This window comes from Pseudopodoces humilis, chromosome 12 (genome assembly GCF_049639895.1).
Source record: "Pseudopodoces humilis isolate 2021_Gansu_Grassland_sample_001 chromosome 12, ASM4963989v1, whole genome shotgun sequence".
Classification (NCBI taxonomy): domain Eukaryota; kingdom Metazoa; phylum Chordata; class Aves; order Passeriformes; family Paridae; genus Pseudopodoces; species Pseudopodoces humilis.
In genome coordinates this window covers 12,746,949-12,758,150 of record NC_142211.1, presented here as the reverse complement: position 1 = coordinate 12,758,150, position 11,202 = coordinate 12,746,949, and the positions used below count along the sequence as shown (strand labels likewise).

Below are 11,202 nucleotides of genomic sequence, written 5' to 3'. Positions count from 1 at the left end.
TGCATAGAGCTGTCTGAAAAACAGCAATGAACAGGTTGAGATCTTATGGGTGAAAATTAGAGGCCAGGCTGTTGCGTTAAGAGTAAGAAATTTGGCAGAAAATAAAGCCCCTTGTGTTCCAGCTGGTCCTCAGAGACCAGAGGGACTGGGTAGGGTTAGGCTTAATTTCCTATTACAACCAATTCAGCACTATAAGTCTGGTTGTGTTCTCTAAGAACCTTCACAAGCATAGATTCACCAATAGTGCCGTGTATTAAAGCTACAGAAATACAGATTCAGAAATGCACTAGCTGTGATAGAGCTCTAATAACATTGTGCTAACCTAGGTAATAATAATGATAATAACAACTGTATGCAGAACCTTCCCAAGGTGTCCCTGCTTGGGAGAACAGAGCAGCCCGTTGACTGTCTCCAAGGTCTTTTGGGATGTCCTCCTAACTAGGTGAAATTTCTACCCTCCTTATATATAGCATTATCTAAGAGGACAGATGAGTAATATAGTCATATATGTGGCAGCATGTAATTCATTTAGCTTATTGGCATACTCAGGGGTCTGCATTTTAATACTTAAATGACCCTTAATCAGGTAAAGGTTACTGTTTTGGCTGTGATGTTCTTCAAATTCTGGCCATAAGATTTTGTTCCATTCTGTGTCGTTCATTAGAGCTAAAAGAGGACTATCCTAGCTACCTGGGACCTCCTCCTTTGGCCAACTTGCCCTTTCTTGACATCAGCTATGCAGTTCTCCATCCACAAAGATAATATGGAAGATACACAGTGTAGGCCATATGCACTTTACTGGCACCGTGGTCATCATCCTACACAAGCCAACAAAGGAAACCTCATGGTTTGTGTCTACTCTAGGCCGCCTGATCAAGAGGAGGAGGAGGTCAACATAAGAAATCGGGCAAGACAGGCAGGAGCCCAGCGTTGCTGAGTAAGAGCCTTCTCTTCTGGTTTAGCTGAAGCACAAAGCGGAATAGGTAGTGGAAGCAGGAACACGCATCCTGGGAAGAATCTAAAGATGCCTCCCGGGTCTTTAGGGATGGGATCAGGAAAGCTAAGGCAAGTCTGGAACTGAATTTGTCAGGGGATGTCTTTAAAGAATCATAAGATGGGCTTCCACAGGTGTACTGGTAAAATAAGGAAGACTAAAGAAAGCATGCGTCACCCACATGCCCCCCCTTCCTTTTCCCGCCAATAAATAAACCAGAAAATTTAGTGACAAGACACGTGGAGAAGGCTGTGGTACTTGGCAATTTATTTTCCTTTTTTCACTGACAATCACTGTTCCCACATCACTCCAGACCCTGAAACTCAAGGCAGGCACTGGGGGAACAAAGTCCTTCCCATCATAGGAAACAATCCGGTTTGAGATCTCCTGAGGAACTTGTAAGTATATCAGTCCTGCACCTGGGGAGGAACAACCCCATGCACCAGTACATGCTGGAGGCCGATTGGCTGGAAAGTAGCTTGGCAGAATAGGAAAATGTGCCCTTGCTGCAAAGGTGGCCAAGGATAATAGAGAAAAGCAGGGTTTATATATGTTACAAGACAGTTGTGTGGAACGTTCAAGGTGCTCACTGCCCCCCGGGGGTGCAGGGGACCACAGACTACCCTTGGGCAGCTTTGAGGGCAGTGCCTATTTTTCTAAAAGCCTCCTACCCAGCTTAGCCCAAATCCTACCTTGAGCCCTCAAGCCAGCAGCGCCGAACACACATTTTGTATTGTATTTTCTCCCAGGAGTTGTGCAGCTTGGAAACGTCTGCAACGGAAGTGGGGCTTTCAGGGAACGATGTAGAGAAACTTCTGTTGGTTCTGCGAAATGTCTTGAGAAGTTAAGGCCGGGCCTGCCCTGCCCTAAGCAGTCGTTTGACTGGAGGGAGCAGCACCAAATAGGCAGAGGCACCTTTGGGGTGGACTTGATGCGGTAACAAATTACAAAAAATAGTACTTGTAGCCTCTTCTGCAACTTCTGCAAATTCGTAGCCCGCCCTCAGGGTCGCAGCACTGCACAGAAAGATCCCTCCGCGGACTCGCCAAGGTCGGATCCCTCCACGTCCCGCGAGCACCAGCTCGACGAAGGCGGAGACGCAGACAAGGCTGAGACAAACGAAAACGACAGACGAGACAGCCAATAGAGATGAGGGATCGGCCGGTGGTGATCCGGCCGCCCAATGGGCGCCGCAGAGGGCCTGGACAAGTGGAGGAAGCGCGCGGGCGACAACGGGCGTTGTCCTTGGCTGACGAGAGTATTGGGGTGCTGCCCTCTTTCCCTGGTAGCACCACTACGATCTTCGGAAATATCATCGGCAAGGTGGTTCAGCGGTACTGTCAGCGACGAGGACTAGGAGGTAGCCGCGGCTTTGCTCTGTTCACGGTTCCTTTTCCTTCCTTCCTTCCTTCCTTCCTTCCTTCCTTCCTTCCTTCCTTCCTTCCTCTCCCCCTCCTCCCGCCATCGTGGACACCCCGAGCCGTGGACCCGGTGTTCGGTACCTGGGAGCGCGTCAGGGCGGATGGCGACGCTGCTGCTGCGGGTGGGTGGAGGGACGGGGGACGAACGGGGCCTCTCTGGGTTGTAGCGCTCTCTAATGTACCACCCCAAAGCTTCTTTCGTGGCGTCCCCCACCCCCACCCCTGCACTTGCCGCGGCGCGTAGTGGTTGTCGAGTGCTGTCCGGGCTCGCCTCGCATCCCACCCCCACTTTGTCGTGTGCGCGCGTAGAGAAGGACCTCCGAGGGTAACGCGTTTGGTGTCTGCCGCAGACGTTTGCCGCGTGATGTCCCTTTGGTATTGCAAGTCGTGCAAAGTTTGCTGCTGAGGAATGGTGGTTATCCTACCTCGTTTAGGATGATAGTTTTGAAAATTTATTTTAGGTGCACGCAATCTGGGGATTCCGCGTGTATGTGTGTGTGTGAACAGTGAATGTCTAAGTAGTGACCGTAATGAGTTGGTTCTGCTTAGGAGAAATGTAGCTCTTGATGTGTTATGTAATAACAGTGAAGAGGTTTTACAGCTATGCTGTGCTAGGCTTTGGTTCTGAGCCCCCAAACTGGATTATTAGGGCAAGGACTTAGAGCGTTTTCTGATTTTTCTTAAAAAAATCTAGAAAGTGGTCATCCTGCAGGCTGCAAAAGCTTCCCCGATCTTGTTTCTGTGGGGAATTGGGACCGTGATAACAGTATGCTTGTAAGGGTCACGGGTGCGGGTGCTGGGAACTAGAGTGAGCTGCTTAGACAAGGGGTAAACAATGCAGCCGTTGCCTATGTGATGTTAACTTTAAGGTAATATCCCCTATGATGTAGTTATCAAAATACTGAAAGCTAGCAGTTAGGGATGCCTTATGCTTTTGAAGGTATGGTTTGCATGCAGTGTAGAAGACAGACTCGTCCTATGCACGTGCAGGCTTCCTGTGATTATAGTTTGTTCAATACTGAGCTCCCTCTTCTATGGGAAGTGAATGGCCGCTGCTCTTCCACTTAGCTAAACTCTTTGCTGATTCAGTTAAGCCATTTGTCTCCTGCCTCTGTGTGGACCACATCCAATAGAAGAACTGCTGAGAAAACAATCAGAACGAACTAAAACATACTGAAGGTTGTTAATGGCAAGTAGTGGCCCATCTCCTCACCCATCATCTTCCATGCTGTATCCCACTTCTGCAGGGAGCTCTGTAGATATCTTGTGTTTAGGGTATAGAAAGAATTACTATCACAAATGAAAAAGCAATGTTCTGGCATGTGTTAAGAGTATCTGGTAATCTGCTTCTGTAGGAGTTCAGAGGGGTGGATGGGTTTGCATAAGCTATTACTTTTCTATGAAGCCGGTTATGTTTTAACTGTCTATTCTTCCTCCAGTGCCGTGCGTTCCATGATCTTTCACCCCTAGATGCGATGCTTTTCCTAGTCATGCCTAAGGAGCCAATTATCAAGTTTTCTGAAGCAGGAAATTCTGGTGAATCTGTAAGTACTGTGGAAGCTGTCTGTACACTAAACTGTACCTGTAGATAGTTTCTCATTTACTACTCTTTCCCATCCCCCCTTTCCATCTTGGCAGGACACAGTAGACTACTTTGGGTTTTGTGGCACTATAGTCTTTTGCCTCTAGCTTGTAATGGAGTTGAGCTTTTTGACTAAAGGCAGTGCTGTAAGGCAGTGCTGGTCCCTGGGTATATACTTCTGGTGCAAAATGCAGTGTTGTTTGGGAGCGCAGTCTGGTGCCTATTGTCATGGTTTAGAGTAAGAGAAGTAGTTCTTCTAACACGGAGAAGTGGGCTTGGGGTTTTTGGCAGGTCATAGGTGAAGAAGGACAAAGCTTGTTGTGAGGTGTTGGATGCTTAAGTTCAAAGACTTTGTAAACCCATGCAAAATGCAGCCTCAAGTTTTTTTTCCACCAGTACTGGTTATGTGTCCTGAAGACACAATGGGGGTTTTAACCTGGAGACAAAGCCAGCTTCTGTTGCTGTTTTGTAGTCCTTTGCTGCCTGGCTTGAAAAAAATTGCCTAGCTCTCTTTTGCCCTTATAGTGTGCATAATCAGTCTCTATAGCTTTGCTTGGAAAGCTTCAGTTGCCAGAAGTCGGAGGGGCTTTAATTTGACATGAAATGGTTGAATTGATAGGAATTGGCTAGCTGCTTTCTCTGGGTGGTTCTCTGCTCTTGTTCCTTCCCTTCCTGCTCTCTCCTCTCTTTGTGTGTTCCCTTTTTCTTTTTATTTTACTTATTTTTGGGTTTGTACTTCCTTCTCCAGCTTCTTGGGCATGTAATGATTGTTGGCGAGATGTGTGTTGCTCACCTGGGCCTGACCAATGGATTCCGGATGGTTGTGGATGAAGGGCCCGAGGGTGGGCAGTCTGTCTATCGCATACATCTACCTATTCTGGGTGGCCATCAGTTGGGCTGGCCGCCTGGCTAAAATTTTGGCTCCGCAAGAGTTGCTGCACGTGTACAAACCACCACTGAATGGATTTCATCTGTTGCCCATCAATCTAGCCGCTGTTGGTGTGTAATTTTTTGTGACGTGTCTGTGAAAGCTTTGAGCAGCAGTTGCACAATAAAGATTTGTCATGGGGATATCATCTCCGTCTTGTGCGTCTTACTGAGGGGAAGTAGTTCTGCAAGATCAAACACTGTCTCTCCGGAGTGCAAGTATGTGGAATGTTTCAGCCTGATAACAGCATTTCAGAGATAGATAGTGATTTGCTTGTTCATTTGAAGCATGGTGCTGAAAGCACTTAGCAGTCTCCCACATCTTGTAGGAAGCTGTCTTAGCTCTTTGGCAGTGGTTCACCTGCATACAGAAAGCCTGTTTAGGCTGCTGCTGAAACTTTGGAATGTAGTACATATCTAAAATCATATAATCTATATAATGCTTCTAGCTACAACTGCAAAGCACAGCACTATGAGGGCTACTATGGGAAAAGTAACCTCCATCCCAAGCCAGACCCAAACTAAAACCACCTTGCAAGGGAGACAGCAAACTTCAGCTTACTTTAAGAGCTATTAAAAAGGAGATGGGTGTGGGAAAGCCAGGTGTTCCTTTGTTGCCCTTGAACACTGTTGCTGAAGCGCCCACTGAGAGGTGTCTTCATCTCTTTGATATCCCCAAACTGTTGCGTCAAGTTTTGTGATGCAGGCATGTAAGTAACCCAGGGACTTCTCCTTAATTTAATTGTCCCAGGGAGGAGATGAAAATTATTTCCCTGAAGTAGATGGAAACTGCACTGGTGCAGTGTTTGCTTACTGAATGATTGAGGTAGGTAACATCTATTGTTCTGTCTGTGTAAACTCCCTAAGGTATCTAGAAGCTGTTCCTGCTTTCAGGGGGCAGGAAATTTTGGATAAGCTAGGTATGGCTTAATACATTCTGAGAGAATGTGTGATTGCCCTAGGCTTTACAAGTATGAGGCACCTGGTGGAATTTTGTCTCACCTTGCAGGCATTGTTTCCAATACTTTGCTCCAAACTGGAGGGAGACAAGGATTATGAAACAGATCAACTGGAGAACTGTAGGATCCTAGAGCAGCCCAGGTGGGAAGGGGCCTCAAAAGATCATTTGGTGCAGCCCTTTTATGGGAAAGGGAGCCTAGATGAGATTATCTAGAACCCTTTCCAATTACATCTTGAAAACCTCCAGCAATAGGGACTGGTGCAACTTTTTCCAATGATGCCAAAGTCAGCCAAATAGAAACTTTTGGAAAGTTTTGAGTGTTAGCACACATTTTTGTTGCAGCATGCTCGTCACTTGGAGCATATTTGCTCCAATCAAGTGTGATGAGTGTTGGGTGAACAGAATTTTTTATCATACGCACTGATTACATATTCATTAACTATTCCCACTTCCTTGACTTTATTTTACATAGTTACACTCTTTATCAGAAGCCCTTATATGGTTCTTTGTGGTCTGTCTTAGATGTCAGGTGTCCTTTTTAGGTGGGTGTTCCTCGACCCCCACTTTTAAGTAAGTGCAATAATATTCTTGCATAACTTCTACTTTGTTAGTCTTGTAGAGCTGAGCTGGCATTCAGCTTGCATTTTGCATGACTTCTCTTTTCCTAAGTTATATCCTTTATCTATTTTTTTCAAGGCTGTGCTTTTCTGTTCTACTGTCCTAGATAAGAGTAAAATTTTGTTTGGTTCTAATGCCCTTAATACCAGTTGTTCCTTGTCTTCTCCATGTGGCTCCTTGTGAAGAGAAAGCCTCTGTCCTCTTTCTAGCCTCCTTTAAGTACTGGAATACTGTGAGGAAGTTCCCCCTGAGCCTAGGCAGGTGCCTAACATTTTGCAAATAATTATTTTCTCTTTGCTAGCCTTCATGCAGCCCCTAGCTGCTTTTAGATGTTCCTCCACAGCTTTCCAATTACACCTAGCTCATTTGTCTTAGAACTTAGAACTTGGAATTATTCCATGCTTCTGTAAGTAGTCAGTGACATTGCTTGTCATCCTGCCAACTATGCCAATTTGTTGCAAATGGGTGTTTTAGGTCGCTTAAAGAATCACCAGCAAAGCTATTGGCAAAAAACGGGTTCAGTATAAAAGTGAAAGCACGGTAAAGTTCATTGGCAAGGTTCATTCTACTGCTACTAAATGTTTAAAGCAATCAGAGAAAAAGCAAAGTAAAATCTAAAATCAATCAATCTAAAACCAAAATCAACTCACAAATTATCCATGTGGAAGCTGGGGGGAAAAAGGGAGGAAAGGGTAAGGATAAAAAGGAATTAGAAATACTCCCCATTGAGTCTTCTATATGTGGCTCGTTGTGAAAAGAGAGCCTCTGTCCTTTCTGCAGCTGCCTTTTGAGAGCCAGAATACTATGATGTCGTTCTTCTTGAGCCTCCTCTTTTCCAAGGGAGAAAAGACCCAACTCCTTCAGGCTTTCCTCATAGGGCAGGTTCTCCAGCCCTTTGATCATCTTCATGGCCCTCCTTGGGACCCTCTCCAGCCTATAATTTTTTTTTTAATTGTAGGGACCAGAACTGGACACAGCACTCCAGGTGCATCCTGTTGGCATGGCCTCATTGAGATGAAGCCAGGGTCTGCCCTGCTAAGGATAAAGCTAGTTCCTGACAGCTAGGTACGTGACTCCCTGAGACCCAAAGTTGAGCAACTCAGCAAAGCTGATGGCACCCCTGTGTAAGCATATTTAAGAAAGGGAAAAAATGCTGTCCAGTGCAGGTATTTCCCTGCTGCCCTTAAATCTGCAATTTGGCTATGTCCTGAAGGAACTTTTTCATCCTATTTTCTTCCCCTGTCCTGTTGGAGAGAGTCTGCTGGTGAAGAGCTGGTTGGACCCCTGGCAGTCGGCCAAGGTCTGGCATCAGCCTAAAAGGCAGATTTCTCCATGTAGAACGGGCTTGGTGGTTTAGAGACTGATAGTGAGCGTGGTAGAAACAGAATGTTTTGGAATGAGCAAATTCCATCAATATCTGGGGATCCAGTCACTTTGAGAGGGGGAAAATTTCAATGGAAAAAGCCTCCTTTCTGAGCAATAAGAGGTTCTTGTGAGAAAAAGCATCTAGTCTCCATTATTTCTCACTTGGTAATACAAGCGTATTGGGGGTTAGGTGTCTTGTTTTTTTTTTTTTTGTTCTGGCTTGCCTGTGGAACTTTTACCCATTAGTTGGGGGAAAACCTAACTGCGGGTACTTGGTGGGTGCCTGAGAAAAGACAAAGAGTTCGCCCAGGCCCAGCGGGGAAAGGGGGCAGGAGAAGGGGAGGGTGGGGACAGTTTGGCGGGCTTTCTTCAGCTTTGGAGAAGAACACTTTGGGCGCAGAGCTGTTGCGGTGGGGAGAAGGGAATTTCACCATCACCCAGACAGAGCTGCTGCTTCTTCTCCTTCTTCCCTCTTTGTTGGTGGCCTCGCACACCCTGTCCTGCCGGGACATGTGGCAGTGCCAGCCACCGCCGCGGAGCTGCTGATACACCTCAGCCACCAGCACAGGATCTCAGCTCATCCCTGCTGTTCCAGCCGGCTGTTCCTCAGAGCCCTGCAGGAGCACCAGGACTGCCCGCCCGAGGGGATTTGTGAAGCAAAGCCTCCTCTCCATCCCTTCCCGTCTCAGCTGAGAAGGCTGTCATGGGGTCCCTGGTTCTGTTTTCTTGCTAATGCTGTAGTTACTGTTTGTTTGTTTGCCTTGTTATAAATACTAGTAAAGAACGGTTATTCCTATCCCCAGATCTCTGCCTGAGAGCCCCTTGATTTCAGAATTATAATAATTCAGAGGGAGGGGGTCTACATTTTTTCATTCCAAGGAAGGCTTCTTCCCTCCCTAACAGACACCTGTCTTCTAAAACCAAGACAGATTTTGGCACCCAGCCGTGGGGCACTGAAAGAAAAAGGGCAAAAAAGGAATAACAGTTCTTAAATAACCTAACTTTTGTGTGCTGGATTTAGAAACCTTGTTAGGTAGAACCATGTTGTTTCGCTTACCCAGGTTAGGGTGGCATGTGGTCACGGCTATATTTCTCCCATTTGCTGCACCTTACCTAAATATGGGTCCTATAATTAGGCTACTGTGGCTATTATCCAGTTTGTTTTGTGGGTTGATAAGGTGAGGAATTCATGGATGTTTAACGTCCTCTGGATGGCGGGCTCATGGATTCAGAGCTGTCATACACTAACTGGACGGTTTTCGAGTTACTTTAATAATAGTACCTACTGGGAGAAAAAGACAGCTGGGGAAATTTTCTCCCAACCTTTCACCCAGTTCCTTGGGCCTACCCCGCCAGTTTTCGAAGGGTTAAAATCTTCTCTGAATGCTAATGACATCATACAGTGGCTGGCGTTGCTGATAAGCCTGTTCTACTTAGCATTCAGAGACAAAGGGAAAGAGGCAGGGGATGCTACTCCAGAACCTGGCACAGCCCCAAAGACAGGGAGTGCTACTCCAGAACCTGGCACAGCCCCAGAGACAGGGGGTGCTGCTCCAGAACCTGGCAAAACCCCAGAGACGGGAGGTGCTGCTCCAGAGCCTGCCCCTGCCCCACAGCCCACCTCAGAATTGAACCACCCAGAGTGGGTGGGGGTTCTGGTGAGGGAGATGCATGAGATGGGCCAGATGCTAAAGGAGTGCATTTCCTCAGCTGCTGGGAAACCCTCCCCCTGCCTCGAAGAGGGAGAGTCTGATGGTGCAGCAGTGGAACCCACAGATGTTACAACCGTCCAGGTTCCAGCTGAACCACAAGGGCAGTCATAGCCAGCAGCAGTGGCCCCTGTGGAAACGAGGAAGTCTAAGATGAAATCACAGCACCCTGTTGATAAGGATAAGAAAGGAGGGCCCTCACAACTCACAGGGGAGCCAGAAGTTGAAATCATTACTGAGTCTCTGACATATGACAGTCTCCGTAACTTGCAAAAAGACATTGTGAAGTGGGGGCGTGAGGCTTATACAACCTGGTTACTTCGGGTCTGGGACCTTATGGGTACAGGCGTGCAACTGCATGGTGGTGAAGCAAGAAATTTGGGACCCTTGACCCAGGACTCAGGTATGAGCCAGGGCCCCTTTCTCTGGGAGCGGCTTTTAATGAGTGTAAGACAGAGATTTGTCCACAGAGAGAGAATGGAAGAGCACTATCATAGAAGGGGCTGGAAAACCGTTGAGGAAGGAATCCAACAGCTGAGAGAAGTGGTGGTGTTAGAGGTCCTTTTTGAGAGGGGTGGACAGCATGATAATGACCCCGACAAAGTCAGGTGCACTGGGCAGATGTTGTGGAATCTGGCAAATCTAGGACCATGTGAATACACCACCTTCATTGCAATGATTAATGCCGATAACAACTGTTAGACAGTGGGTTCTGTCACCACCAAGCTTAGAAATTTCAACAGTATGGTCCATGGCCCGCATCAGACTCAGATTTCCACTGTGATTAAGGAACTCAAAGAGGAGATGAGAGAAATGAGGGAAGAGATGAGGAAGAGCAGTTCCCATATGGCACCAGTGCGGGTCACAAGCCCAAAACTCCAAGCCCAGCGTCCCCCAGCTAGAGAGAGAGGGTACACCCCACGAGCTGAGCTGTGGTTCTTTCTATGTGACCATGGGGAAGACATGGGAAAGTAGGATGGGAAACCCACTTCTGCCCTGGCAGCACAAGTGCGTCAACTCAGGGAAGGAACCATTAACCAGAAAGGTTCCACTAAAGTGAAGGTAGCCTCAACCTCCCGTGGCCAAACTGCCACATATTACATTAAAGAGGATGATCCCCTTGAAGGAACCTCTAGCATGCATGGCCTGGGAGGAGAGGATGACCAGTGTCAGAGGGGCCCTGCCTCTAGCCAGGAAGAGGCACGGGAAAACCAGGTCTTTTGGACGGTGTGGATCCAATGGCCTGGCACATCAGAGCCACAAAAATACGAAGCTTTTAGTTAATACTGGTGCACAGTGTACCCTAATGCCATCAGGACATGTGGGGGCAGAACATGTTTCCATTGCTGGGGTGCCGGGGGGATTGCAGCAATTGACTGTTAGAAGCTGAGGTGAGCCTCACTGGGAAAGAGTGGCCAAAACATCCCATTGTGACTGGCCCAGAGGCCCTGTGTATTCTGGGCATAGACTTCCTTCGGAATGGCTATTACAAAGACCCAAAGGGACTCAGGTGGGCTTTTGGAATAGCTGCTGTGGAGGCAGAGGACATTGAGCAGTTGAACACTTTGCCTGGACTATCAGAGAACTCATCTGCAGTAGGACTCCTGAACGTGGAAGAACAGCGA

At 47.3% G+C, this 11,202-nt stretch overlaps 1 long non-coding RNA gene across 1 annotated transcript; it reads left to right on the top strand.

Moving 5' to 3' along the window:
• The first annotated feature begins 2,197 nt into the window (after nucleotides 1-2,197).
• LOC148183387 (uncharacterized) lies at nucleotides 2,198-4,779 on the top strand. Its single transcript, XR_015773601.1, has 3 exons — nucleotides 2,198-2,354; nucleotides 3,855-3,959; nucleotides 4,746-4,779. It is a non-coding gene; the product is annotated as an uncharacterized LOC148183387 (long non-coding RNA).
• The last annotated feature ends 6,423 nt before the right edge of the window (nucleotides 4,780-11,202 follow it).